The sequence below is a fragment of the Euprymna scolopes genome, chromosome 13, assembly GCF_053919585.1.
Source record: "Euprymna scolopes isolate OS-2025 chromosome 13, ASM5391958v1, whole genome shotgun sequence".
Classification (NCBI taxonomy): Eukaryota; Metazoa; Mollusca; class Cephalopoda; order Sepiida; family Sepiolidae; genus Euprymna; species Euprymna scolopes.
Window position 1 is genome coordinate 90,419,465 of NC_136494.1, and position 18,039 is coordinate 90,437,503.

At 33.2% G+C, this 18,039-nt stretch overlaps 1 protein-coding gene across 8 annotated transcripts in view; it reads left to right on the forward strand.

The window, feature by feature from the left end:
• The window catches only part of LOC145292083 (dorsal-ventral patterning tolloid-like protein 1), a 2,157,643-nt gene that overhangs the window by 733,871 nt on the left and 1,405,733 nt on the right, over positions 1–18,039 (forward strand). The window lies entirely within an intron of this gene.

Sequence of the window (18,039 nt, forward strand, 5' to 3'; positions counted from 1 at the left end):
ATCAGTTTTGTGGGTGTTTGTTGTGTTTTTTTTTCACTTTTAGTTGGACATACAAACATACAAACACACAAGCAGACAATTGCCCTTTATATTAAATTAGCAAGGCTACCCGGCGTTTCTCGTTGTCATATCAAATTAAGTAGAAGTGAAATTATGAATGTAACATCTTTATATTAAAATTTCTGTCTCTCCATCTCTGTCTATAGCCGTTTCTGTATCTTCCTCTCTTTGCCTCTCATCCTTGGCGTCTTTCTCCGTAACTCTCTCTCTCTCTCTCTCTCTTTATCTTTCGCCCAACTCCTTCCTCTCTCTTGTTCTACTGTGCTGAATCAATGTTATTCAGATATTGGAGCTACTTTCAGCTTTTAAATGTAATACTGTATTTTCTAATCCCTTATAATTTTCATGGTTCCTTGCCCTTTTCATATATCATATATATCATAGATTTACTTTGGCCATTGTTCTAAGTGAACGGAATAAAATAAGCAAAAGCAACTAATTTAGAGCCATTTATCTGCCATTGAAATTCATGTTAATAAATAATGCCAGTAGTTTATCATATCAAGAAAGTTTGTATTTCTTAACTTTTTTTTTGGAAGATTTCTATAATTCATTAAAGTTAATTTGTTAGAGCACAATGTCTCAAGATGCATATTTTCTAAGCTTGTATTGTTTCTTAATGTTTTATACAAATGATGGCGGCTAATAAATCTCACACATGACATTTTCTTTTAACGTTCTCTTCTTTCATTTGATTATTGATGAGATTAGCAATAATATGATATGATACTATTTTAAAACTCTGGTTTATTTCTTTTTGAGGTTAGTCATTATAATTCCAAGAACTTTATTTATTACTGGCAGTTTAGCTCGGCTTTGTTTGGGCCTTATGTAATATTCATAATTTTATGTGCATATATATATATATATATATATATATATATATATATATTTAAATGTTTAACATGTCCAGTCAACATACATCTAAAATTCCAAGTGTTTAGACCCAAACTTGGCAGAGGAGTTTGGTAGAGTCTGCAAAAGTTAACATTGTCAACTTTGACCTCTTGGCAGTCACATTTTGGCGGAAAAACTGATTAAAAAGCATATGCGAATACCCTTTATGTAAAATTTCAAATGTTTAGACTCAAAATTGGCTGAATAGTCTGCTAGAGACCGCAAAGGTCAAATCTTTTGAACTTGGGCCCTTGGCAGCTAAATATTCGGCAAAAAAACGATTTAAAAATGTCTGATTACCCTTTATGTAAAATTCCAAATGTTTAGACCAAAAATTGGCTGAGCAATTCGGTAGAGACCGCAGAGGTAACATTTTAAAACTTTAACTCCAATTTTGACTCCTTAACATTTATTGTCTTGGGCTCAAACCAAATTATAAAGTTTTATCCATCTCCAAGTAGCCTAGATATAAAATTTCAAGTGTTTAGACCCAAAATTGGTGGAGGAATTTGGTAAGGTTTTCAAAGGTCAAATCGTTGAACTTTGACTCCTTGACAGCGAAATCTCTGGCCAAAAAACGATAAAGATTTTCCCAAATCTCAATATCCTGTGTGTCAAATCTCGAGTCTGTCAACTGAAAATTGACAGAGTAGTTTTGTAGGGAAATATGCACACACAGACACACAGACACATACATACAAACAATTTCACTTTTATAGATATATAAATCATGACGTTCAGCGTTGCACGGGGTTTTTCATATTAAAATAGAAGAGTTTTAAAACTTTTTGATTCTTCTTCATTATTGTCAAAGGTCAAACAATGCGGATGCACAGACGTGAATGTATGCGAAGTGACGTCACTGGTGGGGGAATAAGGCTATAAAAAAGAGAAAGAGAGCAATCACAAGGGAGATGAGATAGTGTTCGAGATCTTAGGAGGGACGTTGATAAGGTTCGCGATCACATGCAAGGCGTGAAGGACGTTCGAGAACACGATTATTTTAGGGACGTTGCAGCAGCAAAAAAGAGAATGAGAAAATAAATCTTGTTGCTACAGAGAACAAGCGAGTTGGAGTTATTTCCTATTCCTTATCTCGGTCTCCTTTGAAACTTAAACTGGACACAACGTGTGTTGGTTCCTTTTGATTGTAGTGGAATTCGAAAATTGAAATATTGAATTTCAACTGTAACCAATTGGATGTACTGAATTGTCATGCCACAGTAATGAACATATCCAAAAATTAAGAAAACCGATAAGGTCAAAAATTGATTATTAATAAAAATAGTTTCTGAAGACAATTAGCAAAAATAAAGAAAATTGAGTTTTGCAAAAAAAAAGGGGGGGGGGAAATAGGAGTGTTTTAATTGTAAAAGGGAGGTAAATATTTTCTGAAAACTGAAAATCTTTATTCAACTAAACAAAACTTAATTTTCTCTAATTGTCTTCAAAAACTTTTTTCAATAATTAATTTTCTACCTTATCGGTTTTCGTAATTTTGGGATATTTTTATTACTGTGACATGACGCTTCAGTAGATACCATTGGTTTCACTTGAAATTCAATATTTCAGTTTTCGAATTCCACTGCAATAATGAAGAACTAAATGTCCACCATCAGCACTGAGCTCCACTTTGCTCCAGTTTAAATGAATGGCTCTCGTCTTGAGGAAGCATCTTCCTTTGACAAGCTTTTGAGACTAACCTTCACTTCTGATCTGAAATCGAAGCCGTACATTAGATTTGTTGCCAATGTTACTGGAATAATGGTTGGCTCTTTGTATCACTCCAGCAAGTATCTCCCTTCCGATGCAATCCTGTTAGTTGTTTTCAAGTCCAATGTAAACAAATTCTTGATCAACCGTCCCTTTAAATAATCCAATTTACCAAATTTCTACTACTAACGATTACTATGAAATTATCCCATTGACTACTGTACACTCAATAACCCTTTTCCTCGAGTGGTCTCTGGGCCTTGATAAGCGGTGACTCCTATGTAAAACAAAAAAAAAGCTAAACATGCCATAAGATGAGGTAGTGTTGTCGCATCTTGGAAGGAGCTGCTAAGAGTACTCTTTCCTGCCTTGTACAAAACCGGTTTCGAGATCTAGTGAAAGAAAACCTTTTCTCCTTTCTACTTTCTCTTTCTCACACAAAAAAAATAATCCTTAGTTGCATTTCTTTATTTAACATGCCTCTTTCACCAATCCCCCTCCTCTCTCTAATTCGTGTGCAAATTTTTACAGATTTTTCTCTTTCTTACTCTCTCTTTTTCACGCTCTTTCTCTGCTCTATCATAATTTTCTTGGCAGGTGCTCGACTGAGCTTCAATCTATGTTCTCCCCCTTTACTGCTGTAAAAATATTCACAAGCAATTGTCTAGCTACAATGACTGCCAATAATTTCCTTTATTCTCTGTCTACGCATAAAACTAAACAAAAATTCCATGAACAAAGTTTCTTTCATAGAATTACCCATCTGTTGAACAGAATACTGTGAGGCTGACTATAACATGGTCGTTTTTAAATTCAATGGAAATAAATTCTTTTTGAACCGTCCTAAATAATTCTATCCAATTTTGATCATTTCCGATCATCATCGTGTTATCTTACCAGTTATATGAAACTCATTAACCCACACAAGTGGTCTTTGGGCCTTGATCAGTAGTGACCCCATAATAAAACTTTAAAAAAAAAATCTTAAATCTAATGAAATAGTACTGTTGCCAGATCTTGGCAGGAGCTGCTAGAAGCACCCTATCCTGCTTTGACAGCGTTCAAAACCAACTTTTTAATCAAGTAGAGAATGGATGCCCTTTTCTCTCCCCTGCAACCTCTTTCTTACAAAAGAGACGTTGTGAGCCTGTCTCTGCTCTATCGTTATTTTCATGGCAAATACTCGTCTGAGCTCCAATCTATGGTCCGTCTTTGCCAAGCTTTCACAAAACAAAAACGTCTATCGTCACCCATCAACAATTTCCCCCACTCTCTAACTGTGATCAAACCTAAACGTGGATTCCATTCTTTATCAGAACTGCTCGCCCGTGGAACTCTGTTCTATTGCTTGCTTTCTAGTTGACTACAATATTGGTATCTTCAAGTCCAACGTAAACAAATTTTTATAAGCTGTCCCCTTATGTAATCCAATTTACCCAATTCCCATTACTAACGGTTACTACGCTGTTGTCCCAATGACTACCATACACCCATTAACCCTTATCCTCGAGTGGCCTCCATGCCTTAATAAGGGGTGATTTCTTTGTAAAAATAGGTCGATTGTTTAATCTACTTTCAGTGTTGTTATTCGAGCAACTACCATTATGAATAGCTGAAAGTAATTTTTTCTGACCCAAAGCCTGAAAATATGGTATTTAATCCACCTTTGCTAAACACTCGGTATTATGAGATGAGGATTAAAGGTAAGTGGGGTAGTCTTAGACAATGAGCGGTGACCTCCCTTACACCTCGGTGTAGTAGCTAAAGAAAAGAGAACCTTTGGGTTACCCTCAACTATGATCAACAACTTCACTTTTTTTTTATTATAGAATATTCTTTTATCATAACTTATACATTGGGAATTGTATTTATTGCCTATGTTTTTGCCGTTATTTCATAAATTTGAATTCTTTATTTTTTCTGAAGATTTTCGTTGATCTGAACGAAACCGGAAAAACTCAGTTTTAATGATTTATTCTTATTTAATTTGTTTGTCCTTTTGTCGCTTTCACACATACACGCGCGCGCGCACACACACACATATATGAAAAGAAGTTTGTGTGAGTTCGTTTCCTATGGACTGGAAAACGGCTGGGCCGATTTTTATGAAATTTCAAACGGAGATACTTTATATGCCTGGCAATATTCTAAGATAGGTTTTTTTTTATCGGAATGTCTTTGATAAGTATCGATCATCGAAATAATCTGATGAAAGAAGGAGCAGGCGATTTTGACAAAAGATAACACTTTACACAGCCTAACACTGCAAGTGAATTTGAGAAGCTTTGACAACACAAGCCGAAAGGCTCGACATATATAATTAACAGTAGTTTCTTTGATATGGCAGGGGCCCGTTCGAAGTGAGTGTTTCTGTTTAAACACAATTGAAGCATGATATTGAGTTTTTCATTTTAAACCAATTCAAGCCTTTATCACTGCATAAGGATACAAAAACCAGGCATATAAAATCAAGAATAGTTTCTTGGATATGACTGGAGCGCGTTCGAAATGAGTGTTGCTGTTTAGAACACAATTGAAATATGATACTTAACTTTTCCATTTTAAACTTTAAGCCATTATATATAAAAAATAATTTGTTAAAAATCAATAATAGAATCTCTCGAGTGTGATATAGGCTACAATTTATTATGGACTAAGCCATTAAGTGAAAGCATGTGTAGCTTTCTACCGGTGTACCGCAATGGGTTCTCAACTGGAGCAGACAATCAATCGATTTGATTGAAAAATGGGCGATTTCATCGATTTTGATAACAACAAAAATATAGGAATGTAAAACATTCGTTGATCATCATTCAACCCCGGGCAATGGAGGGTCTCCCTGCTAGTATATATATATATATATATATATATATATATATATATATATATATATATATATATATATATATATATATATATATATTCATAGATCGATAAAGATTGTCAAATTTTCCCAGAATTGTAATTTTGTAATACCAGAAAAAAAAAAAAAAGCCAACCGAAAAAAATGTTCTTCTGGCATTGTTCCAAAAGTCTTGAAAAACCAATTAGTTTGTTTTAATGGCTCCTAATGTATGTTCACCACTCGCAGGATAGAAACTCTTAGCTGCCTTTCCTTCTTGTCACCTGCGAATGGAGAAACACGTTTCTTGATTTTTCTTTGAGATATTTGGGCCGCAAGCCAAAAATTGTGCAGAGAAAGAAAAACACACTGGAAATAAAAATGTCTTTTTCTTAAAATTATTTCCTATGTGTTCAACCCTCGATTTCTTCTCCCTCCAGCGTATATATCTCCTCGTTCTGCATTCATTTCTTCTTTGCTTCTTGTCAATAATATTACAAGTTCTACGACGATTAATTTCTTTTTAAATTCTATACCACTAAAATTCGACAGTTCAAACAAACATTTAAATAAAATTGTTCAAAATATCATTTAAAAAGCAAACTATTTTTTAATATTTCACATTTTATTTTAAAGCCAGAAGAGTTCTTTAAAAAATTTTAAAAATTTAGAAATCACTTTAAGAAAATAAAAGATGCTTTAACACAAAACATGAAAAATAGCATGAATTAACCGAAAACAGATCCATTCGTAAGAGACGTTCATTTCGTAATGAGTTGCATATATATATATATATATATATATATATATATATATATATATATATATATATATATATATATATATATATATATATATATATATATATATATAAACTAGAGGGAGACCCGACATTGCCCGGGATTGAATGATGATCAACGAATATTTCGCACTCCTATATTTTTATTGCCATCGAAATCCATGAAATTGCCAGAGAGGAAGCTTCACATGCCTCCATACAGTAACTTAGTTCAAAATATATGCTATTGTACATTGTTCTCTAGAGAACCTACTGTTTCTTTTATAAAATTATTTTATATAAATTTCTTTCCAGTTAACGAAAAAAACATTTAGAAATTTATGTGCAGGGTTTGAACCTACGGACCACGTCATGCAAAAACAAAAACAAAAATAACAAACACCTAAATTTTCAAGTCTTATGAAATTCTTTGAAGTTAATGAAAAAAAAAATGGAAATTTATGTGCACAGTTTGAACTTACAGACAATGCCATGCAAAAAAAAAATTAAAAAGAAAAAACACGCCATCAACTTATTCACAGTAGAATTTTCAGGATCCACTGTTCTATCATTGTTGCTAAGCGACGACATGGAAAAAATGGTTTTACCGATGATTGATAAATTAAAATAACGGTTTCAATTATCGATTATGGGTAATTATCGAGGCTACCCTGAGACAAAACTTAACTAAGACTCATACACTAAAGTTCTGTAAATTTTAAAGAAAGTCTGTTCGGCTGTTTCGGAGTCTATAAGAAACGAACTCACACGCACAAAGTTGCATTTATATAATTTTAGAGATGAAGTCAGTTAGATTATCAATTTTTGGCGAAATATCCCTTCTTCCAAAATCAATATTTCATTCTGAATAGTCGGTCCTTCTTTTAGATTGTGCCACCATGTTCTTCGGGGCAATAAAAGATACCTCAATTTAGTTCGTTTCAGAAAATACTGAATCCGATTAGGAATACTTTCAGATCAATATCATCTTTAGTTTCAGCAGCGAATTTAACTTACCATGCATACTATTAATGTAATTACTAATATTTAAAGGTTAATTATAAAAAAAGCTCAATTTATATGAACAAAAATATATCTTATTATAATGGGTACTTGACACCTGTCTGTAACTAAAATATGATCACAGTTTAGCATATTTATACTATTGGGACTATGTACGTTGTAAGAGTTACTCTCAAGTAGCCAGGTAATAGTTGGTCTCGAGTTTTACTTTTGTCTGCTTACATGTGCTGTATCTAAATACATGTGTAAGCGTCATGTGATGAGTGTTCCGGTGTGAACGTTGCCGTTTACGAAAATAATTCTATTTTTTTATGAATGAATACGTTTATTTATTGAACTCATTATCGCCTTTATTTCAGTTGAACTGTTATATTAGCAGCAGGAAAATGAACTCTACAGTTTAAAGTACAAAAAAAAAAAAGACTTGCAAGGAGCCGTGGCGCAGTAGTTAGAGTATTTGGAAAAAATCAATTTTAAAAGTGATATTCTCCTGAAGCTTGAAGGTGCAATTCTCAGAGTGGTAAACCGAAAATACAATTCCGTATTACTTAGGACTTTTATTCAGTCCTGGTTGATGGAACGAGAGCATGTTAACCCCGTGAAATATACAAAAGGTTCCATTCAAAATTCCATCCTGATTCCAGTGTTCGACAGAAACTTCCCGAGTTCAACAAGATACATCTGAAGAAAGTCGGAGGTTACATCGATCAAAACGTTGTGAAAATGACACTGAAAATCAGAACAGTCGTCCAAAGTAAATAAATAATAGGAATAACCAATGCTTATCTAAAAAAGTTAGAAACTTAAAACAGACTTGTACTACGTATGTGCGGGTTTCGAAATCGAGGCTTACCCTCATTCTTACGTTGGGCTTGATGCTGGTTGTACCTGTTCAGCTTAGTTTAACATGTATAGCTTAATGATATTATCAAATTATAGCATATTATGCGGCAGCATTTCATTGCCATGTTATGCCATGACTACGTTTGTTACTATTATGAATTATATTTCCATTCCAAATTTCTACGCATTAACCTTAATCTTTTATATAAAAGGCAAATGTCTATGTATATGTGTGTGCGTATATCCAGTTAAAAGTTTTTTTAAAAATCTATAAAGCAAACACACACAAAGTTAGTATATTCTTGATCGGCGTTGCCCTGGATGAATAATATCTAAAACTAGAAAAATATATTCATTCTTTATTCGTTCGGTTATTCTGATATTTCATGCATTAATATAAAGAATAGATAATACCCACTATTCAAGAAATCTATTATATAAATGTATATGTATGTCCGTCAAGCTGAAGAGGAATAGGCTCGGCAAAGAGAACAGAGATGGTTAGGGGAGGAGGAAAGAGAGATAGATAGAAAGAGGTAGAGTAATAAACGTTTTAATAAAAAATGTTACAATTTTTTCTATGGGCAACGCCGGATTACCTGCTAGTTTTATGTTGTCACATGAAGTCACGAACTTTCGTTCTGTTCTTCAGCATTCAAAATTATTGTTTCATCTAGATAAAAAATAATATTGGTCCTATGAGCCATATCGCCTGTTCTCTATATTTAGAGTCATGCCTCTCTCGGATGCGAAGAAAGATTAAATAATTTAATGCATACCTGGTGTTGCTAAGGTTTTTATTTTTCAAATATTTATTTCCAAGCCTAATATTTCAGCGAACTAATATTTGTATTTGTTTTAAAAAGGCAAATCTTACGATCGATATATTAAGATGTGTTTTTGGAAGCTGAATTGTTTCCACATTTAAAAAAACGGACATTGTGTATAAATTTGCTCTCCTGGGTCGGCAGGTTAATAGGAAGGCAGCTTGATAGGAACCTCAACAATTCTACAGGTTTATTTTCTGGGAATTTTCACTCTTTAATATCTTAGTAAAATCCTTTGGGATTGCCGAGCATACAGCTTTGTATTCAAGTTGGTGCACTTTTTTATTGTGAAAAAATATAAACAATTTTTGTATCTATTAACTTTACCGGAAACGCCCCGTGAAACCATCTGCGTACTAACCGTTGTAAACACTTTTTATTTGGACTTTACAAGGTTAACATCCATTTCGCTATATGTCACAACGCTAGCTTAGCGATAGATAGTTCCTTTCTTAATGTAACTGTTGAAATTGAAAAGCATTGTTAATAAAAGACAAATTTCTCTGGCTTGAGATCTGAACTCAATTCTTTTCTTTAATCTAATTTATTCAACCGATTTTTCACAGCTTAATTCTAAAGAATGGATCGAATTAAAAAAATAAACGAAATCTTGCAATGAAAAGCAATAAAAATGATTGAAAAGAAAAACATTCATTTTATAATAATGACACCTTATTCAATAGCTGAAACTCATTGAAATAATGAAAAAAAAAGAAGAAAGGTTTGAATATCTGAGTGTAATAAAGTTATGTTAAAATCATGAAAAAAAAAACATTCGTTTACTGATTTTATTTTTTAGTTTCAAAGAAAATAAATTATGACAAGCTTGAAACCTTTTTTTTTTTTGGTTTATCATTTCTTCTTTTAAATTATCATTTTTTTTAGGATCTACCCATCTTTATTATTTATATATTTTTCTCAATGTATCCCTCTTCTTAATCTTTATAAGAAACTTGTCGGTCACACCAGTTGTAAATTAAATACGCATGGTATTGACACATCTCTCGTTTTAAATACGTCCAAGAATCATAATAAGACACATTGCCCGGCATGTTTAAATAACAATTTCATCGGACGAATTATTTTTCAAAATGTTTCAGCTGATGTAACCTCCAACCTTTTTCAATTGCATCTTTTTGAACTTGCGTATCTTTATATACACACAAAGAAATCTATGCCACATTTCTCACAAAGTGACAGCCTGTGGAGGTTGGAGTTTCAATTCTCACTGCAAGCGATACCAAAACAACAAAACCCTTTCTTTTAAATACTTAACATTTCTATCAGGTCGTGACTGACAGAACAATAACAATTTATTCTTGCGGATTAAATAATTCATTGTGATATTTTATATAGATTTTACTTAATTATTCCCTAGTTCATAAAATGCGCCTAAAGGATGTCGGTGGTTTCATTTGCCGAAATATGAAAATAACAACCAAAATGGAAATAGCATCGTCATTGTTTTTTTATGCTTAAATTTTAAATATCATTTTTAGTGCTCAGTTATGCTTCAGTTTTAAATAACATTTTTATTGGTTTAACTAACCAATAAATTTTAAAAATATTATTGGTGGTCAGTTATGCTTCAGTTTTAAATGACATTTTTATTGGTTTAACTAACCAATAAATTTTTTAAATATTATTGGTGGTCAGTTATGCTTCAGTTTTAAATAACATTTTTATTGGTTTAAATAACCAATAAATTTTTTAAATATTATTGGTGGTCAGTTATGCTACAGTTTTAAATAACATTTTTATTGGTTTAACTAACCAATAAATTTTTAAAATATTATTGGTGGTCAGTTATGCTTCAGTTTTAAATAACATTTTTATTGGTTTAACTAACCAATAATTTTTTTAAATATTATTGGTGGTCAGTTATGCTTCAGTTTTAAATAACATTTTTATTGGTTGCTTGTTTTAATTTTAAATAGTATCTTCATAACTAAGCTTCATACTTAAACTTATCTCTTAGAAAAAAACACAATCCATTGAAAAGCCCATTCAAATTCTCATAATTGACCAATGCACTACCACAGAATCACAGCCAGAATTACACCACTACTAACCTGTTGGTCCATCCGAACTGTCTGTGCTATAGATCCATTTAACACCAGGATTTCCTTTGTTGAATGATTCTCCTACAGGTTTTCGCCACGAGAGGGTAACAACGAAAAAATTCAAAACCTTGGTTCTTCCTCGCCACTACCAGCAAGTGGACTATTACCAACACCTGTATCAGCACCACTACTTCATGAATTGCTGGAACTACATAGTGAGCAATTGACCCTGAAGGAAAAGCTATGTGGGGCCCTTGAGGGGGTCCAGAGAATGGGGAGGGAGGAAAAATCTCAGGTATCAAAAGTACAAACGACGAGGACTACCAGAGTAACAACAGAAAACATTTCTATTGCTCTCCCGCAACTTGTTCCATACAACATATTCTTTAGATAGCTGAAACGGATCTCTTATGCTGGAGGATTCTAAATTCCAAAAGCAAAGAAAATAGGAGTCCAGAGCACAAAAGAAAACAGCATCCTGGAAATGGAAGCCACAAAATCAGCTGAAACTTTACAAAAAGGAATTGTCTCACAGATCAAACAATTCCTTGTTGCCCATGTAATGTTGTAATGCAGGGACGACGAGAAGCTCAGTGTATAATATTAGACTAAAATAGGGGAGCTGGATAACATCCCAAGGCACATCAAGGGCAGAAGCTCAGTACTTACCAAAAGAATTACGAGTATAGGATGAAAATCAAAAATAAACAATTTAAACAAAACGCATGACTACTTAACTGCGGTTTGATAAAGAACACAATTGTAGTCGAAAAGTTGCTGACAAGACAAGAGCTGGAGAATTATTTGAGACGTCTGTTTGAGAATGAGAGCACCCACAATAAAGATGCAAATGGATCTTAGATATTGCTAGAAGCAATGAACACAAACCAGAAATGTCAGAGCCAGAGGTAACAATTAGAATGATAAAAGAAAAATCTCAATGGTTTCCAGAATTACAAAAGTCTGGCACAAACAACGTAACCCAATTCTTGGATTAAGCAACTAACAGTGCTTCATAGTCATTATAACAGTTGCTTCACCAGACTACTAGGGAGTTAAGATGCCACACCATCGTTCTAGTAATGATAGAAGAATCTGGACTAATGAGAAAGAATTTAAAAAACTATCAGGCAAATATACTCGGTGAACCAAGTGTAAAGAAATTTTAAAAAATTGTACTTAAAGGGACAGGTTAGAATCTTTTAAAAAGATCCCTCAGTTTGAATGTATGAGATAGCCGGTGAATGTCTCGCATTCAGTAGGATGCCCCATTCCAAGCTGGAATCAAATGATAAAATTGAAATAAAAAAGATTGAATGCAGATCTTGTTTCTTTTTAAGAACCAAATTTTGCAAAGAATATTTCTATTCATTTTCAAATGATATTTTTTTTTAATATGAAACATCGTTGTTTTTTTTGTTTTTATTTTTTTGTGGATTCATAAAAATCTAATTTTATTTCGTTTTATTTATGTTAAGTTTTATTTCTGTTCGTTTTGTTCCAATCAAATTTCGTGAACACGTTTTTGTTTTTTTTGCTATTGTTATCATGGGACACATTTCTTAAGAAATATAATGGAACTGTTGCTTGAATTCTAAGTTCTAACCATTGCACTAGGAGCTAAAAGAAGGAAAGAAAAATACTTCATTGAATTAAACAGAATGTCAAGAAAAAAAAACTGATAAAATATCTTTGCATTTTATTCCATTTACATAGACTTATTACATCGCAATAAAAAAGCACACGTAGAACAACGTACAACAAGATTGTATCACTGTATTTAGCTTTCTTTTTTAATCTGTTATATACATTTTATATCTCTTTTCTTTAAACGAGTTTAGCATAATTTTGCATCCACAAATCATGCAGTTAAATGTATTATTTTGTCATGTCTCATGTTCGCATTCAAAGTGTCTAAGTCAAAGAGAAAGTGTCTCATTTCTAATAATGTATCATTTGTCGTACCTGTTCTTATATTATTTTTTTTTAATTTCAGTTAGTTGACTTTTTTCAATAAAATTTGTCCTTTAATTTCATATATAGAATAAGTTATGAAAATATATGTGGCAATTAAGCTACACAGAATATTCCGCGTTTCATTCTCATGAGAATTCGTCAGGCTTATAACTTAATACCAAGCTCTATCCAAGTATTGAGCACTGTTGAAGTAAATACTGAAAATTTACGCATAAAATTATATCTCCGTATATTAATTTATGTGATTAAATGAAGTAGACATATATATACTAGCACGCCGTCCGTCATTGTCTGGTCGTAAAATATGCTTAAATATGATATTTTAATTTATGTAGATTTCGTATTTATATTGGACCTATATATATAGTATGACTGAAAAAGTTAAAAAACACATGGTTTGTGCACCACCATTGAGAATCGAAACCAAATCGTTTAGCTTACGATTTCCTTTTTTATTTGACGTTAATGTCTGAGCTATGAAGACATGTTTGCTGCAAGGCTAAAAATGAAAACATGAACCAATAGCTATTACGTTATCCAGGCATATTCGTAATGCCATCGTTCGACTTTCACCTAGCAAATCAATTTTCTTTATTTTCACACTTTTGCATCGATTTTCCCTGGCTAAAACTCAAGTATAAAGTTTCGCATGAGTTCTAATACCCTATGTATATGAAAATTCATGCCTTTAGACAAAAACCTGACAGAGGAGTTTGGTAGGCAAATTTTTTAACAAATATATATAGAAAGAGGTATGTGTTTACTATAACCTTTTCACTCAAATATTGCGCAAGTATAATATAGAATATCTGCATGAATATAATTACACGTAATAGTTAACTAAAGATGCTCATCCCATGAGAAAATTGGAAAAAAAATCTAATAGGGAATTAATTAAACTGAATCTTTTAAAGAATATGCAAGTTAGCTAGATCTTTTGCAAATGAAGGCAATTCCACGACCCATATATAACAAAGTTGTATTTTCTTTTTTAATAAATAGGTTTCTAATATGGATATCAATACACAAAAAGATCTTATACTTACAGGAGTGAATATATATATATATATATATATATATATATATATATATATATATATATATATATAAACTAGCACTTCGGCCCGGCGTTGCCCGGGTGTTTGTAGGTGTATGCTGAGCGAAAAAAAAAAAAGGTCAATTTTTTTAATTTACCCCTATTATGACCCCTTAAAATTTATTGTTTTGGGCTCAAATCAAGTGATTAAGTTAGATCCATGTTAAAGGAACCTAACCTATATCTAAAATTTCAAGTGTTTAGACCCTAAATTGTCGGTAGAGTTCTCAAAGGTCAAATCGTTGAACTTTGACCCCGTAATCGCCAAATTTCTGTCCGAAAACAGATCACAAAGATTTTCCCAAATCTCAGTACTCTGTATAACAATTTTCGAGTCTGTAGACTTAAAATTTATAGAGTTATTGTGTAGGAAAATATACACAGACACGTTCATGTTTATAGATATCCTAGCTTTTCAGCCAGCCGTTGCCCGGATGTTTGGATGTGTATGTTGAGCAAAAAAAAAAAGAAGAAAAAACGTGGTAGTAGGAAGGCAGGCTCGAACCCGTACCACAAAGGAGGAAAAGAACGGGAAAAAAACCTGACGTATTTGCTGTTACGACCACCGCCAAACCGGAAGTGACGTAGGTTTAAATTAAGGCTAGACAATCGAAAGGAGAGGATGACTTTCAAAAATGCCGGCGAAAAAAGCGACCCCCTCCCTGTTGAAAAGTGGCCAATTGAAGGTGAAGATATTAATGTTTTTAGCCAATTTTTCGATATTTGTTGTCTGAAAGGTCGAACTTCAAAACGGTATTGATCTTGGTAAAATCCGACGACTCTGTCGAAAGTTTTAGGCAGACATGCAAACATACATACATACATACATACATATTGGTAACTAAAAATGTTCGACCCAACCCGATTAAAAAGCTTGCCTTATCACTGAATACTTTTTATGTAAAATTTTAAATGTTTAGACCGGAAATTGTCTGAATAATTTGGTAGAGACCGCAGAGGTCAAATTATTTTTTAAATTTGATCCGTATTATTACCCCTTAACATTTATTGTTTGGGGCTCAAATCAAGTTATTAACTTAGAGCCATGTCCAAGGAACCTATATCTAAAATTTCAAGTGTTTAGACCCAAAATTGTCGGAGGAGTTCGGTAGAGTTTTCAAAGGTCAAATCGTTGAACTTTGACCCCTTAACAGCCAAATTTCTGGCCGAAAACGGATCACAAAGATTTTCCCAAATCTCAATACCCTGTATATCAAATTTCGAGTCTGTAGACTAAAAATTGACAGAGTTATTGCGTAGGGTAATGTACACAGACACACGAAAACGCACGCACACACACACACACTTTCACTTTATATATATATATATATATATATATATATATATATATATATATATATATATAAACTTAGTTATATTTTTGAAAAAAAAAAGAACTTTACAGAGTACTCTATTATAAGAAAAACAAATTCAAAATAAGAGCATAATAGTTATATATTTTATTTTCAGAAATTAAAATAAGCCATCGGTACCATCGTTTTCAAACTTGATAATAGGTCCCAGTCGTCTGAAGAGAGCTTGATATTGGGACCTAAAACGGTTCCCTATTATCAGGTTTACAATCCACGGTACCGATGACATATGTTGTTTAAACTTTTGAAAATAAATATTTATATGATAAAAAGTCTAGATACCAAATTCCAAGATGTTGATCTTACCGTTTATTTCTTCCAGCATGCTAGTATGTTCGGTTTTTGACAGCACCTGTTTCACGGCGCAGAAACAATAATATAATCATTATGTCAATTTTTGAATATTTTTCACTCTAACTCAATTATGATTATGTCACTTATTTGTTTATGCTCTGTAGTTATATTTAACATACATCGAGCTTCATGAATAAAAGATTGGAATATAATTGAATATGCATATTTTCTCAATAAACACACACACACACACACACACACATATATATATATATATTTATATAATATTTTCCTAAAAATAAATAACAATTGATATACCTACAGACACTAGCGTTTCAAGCTTATGAAATCATCAGTGTAGGAAATAGTAATTACTGCTGGTCGGGAGATTCGAATCCAGTCAACGAAGCCACCCATGGCTTAATATGCTTGCATCTTTCCTCCAGGCCATCGGCAAGTAACACGTAAATAGAACGAAAAAAATAAGTAACTATAAATGCTATTTGAAGTAAGCTTCCGCAGTTTACAGTAAGATAGAGTATTCAGAAATACGATGTTGGAATGATGCGTTTTCGCTAAAGTTAACTGCTCTTCCTTACTTCCCTAAATAGTGCTTAACTTTAATTTTCTTAAAGGGGCTTTATAACAATATTTTTAATAAATAATTGCAATTATATATATAATAAGGAGTGTTCATGCATCTCTATAAACGACTTTGTCGCGCTTCAGTTTAAAATAGTACTTAAGATAAGTGTTGAATGAACACGTCTTAATTTATAACTAGCATGGCTACTCAGCGTTGCCCATATAATATATGGTGTGATATACTTCTGTTAACATATCTATCTATCAGCAAAGTTAAGAGTACAAATTTCAAGATGTAAGGTGGTAGTGAAGTAATCCTTAATGATGTTTATTTATGAAGACGACCTAACAGGAACTTGTTTACATTAGACTTGAAGGCTACCATGTTGTATTGAGCTAGGAAGCATGCCAGTGGAATAGTGTTCTAAAGGTGAGCAGTTCTGGGAAAGAAGCTCTATTCATGGAATCTGTGTCTACATTTAGGCACCGATAGAGAGTGGGGAAAATCATATATATTGGTTTTAGCTAGTCGAGTGTTTTTTGTGAAAGTTTAGTAATCACGGACCATAGATTGGAGTTCAGACGACTACTTAATATGAAAATAGCTACAGAACAGAGACAAGCTAGCGCCATCTCTTCTGCGGGAAAGCGGTTGCAGGAAAGAAAAAAGGGTATCACCTACTAGGTTTCGAAGCCAGTTTTGAACCCTATCAAGGCAAGATAGGGCATGCTGAGCAGCTCTTGCCCAGATGTGGCAACAGTGCTCCATTGTAGAGCACACCTAGCTCTTATACAGATAGAGGATTGCATTGGCAGTGAGATACTTACTGGAGAGGTAGAGTGATCCAAATATTTTTTCTGTGATCTTTGCAACAGATTTGATGTACGTGTTCCATTTCAGATCAGGGGTGAAGATCAATCTAAGAAGCTTATCAAGACATGGGGCTTCCCCAAGACTAGAGCCATTCATTTCAATTTGGGCATGGTGGGGATAAGCGATTATGATGAAAGGAGAGAAGCTTGGTTTCCGATGCATTAAAATTAACCAACGACTTTTTTCCCTATTGCGCCACGTTCGCAAAATCAGAAGAAAGAGAATCAGAAAGATCTTTGTCATTGGTGGCCTTTGAAGTGTCGCCATAGATTGTTGTGAAATCATTGATGAAGATCAGGAACAGGGCTGGACCCATGATGGAACCCTGAGGAACACCAGCGTTAATACAGTGAGCTTCTGATTTCTGCCCATCAACGGCTACTCTTATAAGCATATCAGAGAGAAAGGATTTTATAGCTGAGAGGACACTCCCAGCTATTCCGTAGCTGGCGATTTTCTGAAGTAGGTCTTTATGTCACACTCTATCAAAAGCTACACACACGTTAGGAACGAGTTATTATAAGAAAAAAAATTCTTAGTTCACTCGAAAGTGTTGTTGCCTTTTATATTGCATCTGTTGTTGTTGATCGTCATTCCTTCATTTCATATGAATCAGATGATTATTATTGGCATTCATCCCTCTGATATCTTTTTAGTTAGTCTAGAAAGACATCGAGTACTTACAGAAAGGACCATGTGAGGGTTGCCAACATCCCTACATAGAAGTGTTTCTATGGAACGAACTAGATTCCAGCTTAGCACACCTAGGTTATCAATCCGTGTCGTTAACCATT